The following is a 2030-nucleotide window of genomic DNA, read 5'->3' on the forward strand; positions in this document are numbered from 1 at the left end:
CCCCTAGAACATAATGGAAATATTGCATTTATGTTTATTTAATGTATTAAGTTGAGCAACGTTAGTCTCCTCATCGCTCCACACAGATCTGATGTTTTCATCTGCTTTTTTTTTCATCACATGCTTTATGTACATTATGATTCATTCACCAAGTCAGTTTCCTTTGCGTTTGGTCTGATTTAGGTTTTGTTGATAAACCAACTGTTCCACCAAGTGTAAAAATATTTTGCCTGAGAGACTAAATTCAGGGCAAGAAAATCCCCCTTCTCGCTCCAGATAGGAGGACGTTCATCTAGTTTCCTGTATGTTCTCACTCCGTGTAAACAAGTCAGTGATTGGTGATGATGTTATGTCATTACTGGTGACTTCAGTGTGTTTCAAGTGTTTGCTCACAGCTGTTATAAGATGTTTTTAATTTATTTTTTGAGCCACTATACACGTTTTCAGTAAGTCTGGATGTGATACCTCTCTGTTGTTGTGATTTAGCCTGATAACACACCTGACTTTTAACTTTAAATCCTTCCTCATGTGGCTTATTATGTTACACACTTTTTTTTCCAAAACAAAAGAATGTCTGCATTTGAAGAAATAAGGCATTCACATGGGAAGAGGAGGTTTTAACACCACTGTATGTCATGTTTTGATGTCACTCTTCTAACACACTAGTTATCACTCAGCAGGCCTGTGTGGCAGTAAAAAGCTCCAGGGTGCCATCTAGAGTTCAATACTGTCACCCAGCAGGAGAGGAGCGATATTTCCTCAAAGAATTTCCTCATATTTTGTGATGAAGTCATTGCTTAGCTGCATTATAGCACAATGCTCTATTCAGGTTGGTCAGCGTGACACATTCAGGGACAGCAGCTGCTGCGTGGATCAGCGGCTCTCGGCCTGGTCACTCAGTTTCTCCCAAAAAACAAGCTGATGGCTTGAACTTTGACTGTCGTTTTGTCTTTCAGCCTGTTCTGCTGACAAAGCTGGTGTTTCACAAGAATTTCGGTTATTAGATGGACGTCAGTGGTGAAAACTGCATTTACGCAAGTACAATTTTGCGGTACTTGTACTTGTGTATTTACATTTTCTACTACATTCTACTCCACTACATTTTAGAGACATTTTTTTCTTTTTCTTTCTTTTGTCTTATTTGACAGCTTTAGCTTTTAAGATTCAAATATTATATTAAAAACAAGTCTATAAAATACAACAGATCAGAGTTGTCCCAAATCCATACTTCATGCTAATCAGAGTATACTGTTTTAAAAAAAAAAAAAATCAACTTACTTTACCAGAAAAGATACATGCAACGTCAGACATGAACTGAACTGCAACTGTCACACATCATTATGTTTTTCTTAAGATCTTTCTGGAGCTGTTTTACCACCATCCACAATTTACTTTAATGTTTTCCAGCTGTGAGCAGCTCCTCCATTTCCTCGCTGCATTGCATTGTGGGAGAATAGTTTGCATCAACATCACACTTAGAAATCTGACCATATTCATATGGTATATATGCATTCTGTCTGGACTGAGTATACTTCATTTTGTCACTTTTTCTGCTCAGAAGTATTGTATAATCTGGGTCTTGGAAACACTGTGAACCAGCAGTTTACAACAGGTTTTTTTTTTTTTTTTGTGACCTGAAATCAGTATCTGGTTTGGGTCCCTTGTCATATTCCAGATGTCTATCTGTTGTTCCACCAAAGAGGTATTTCCCATCCGTCTGGCATGATTTCATTTATGTAACTGTGGCGCAAAGAGGTCAAATTATTCAATATCTCACAAAAAATCCATAAAACTACCATAAATTTGTGTGTAGCAGAGTTTGTATTTTTCTTTCCCATTAATCATCTCACCTCAAGCAGCTGCAACAATGAAATGCAGCACACACACATCAATGCATCAGTATTAACATTAATCTAATAATGTCATATACGAGAATATATCAGTCACAGGGGACATTTTACTGCAGCACTTACAATAGTACTAATAATACGTCTGTACTTTAACTTAAGTAGGATTTGAATTCATGACTT

The sequence above is a fragment of the Lutjanus erythropterus genome, chromosome 10, assembly GCF_056507025.1.
Source record: "Lutjanus erythropterus isolate fLutEry1 chromosome 10, fLutEry1.hap2, whole genome shotgun sequence".
Classification (NCBI taxonomy): Eukaryota; Metazoa; Chordata; class Actinopteri; order Lutjaniformes; family Lutjanidae; genus Lutjanus; species Lutjanus erythropterus.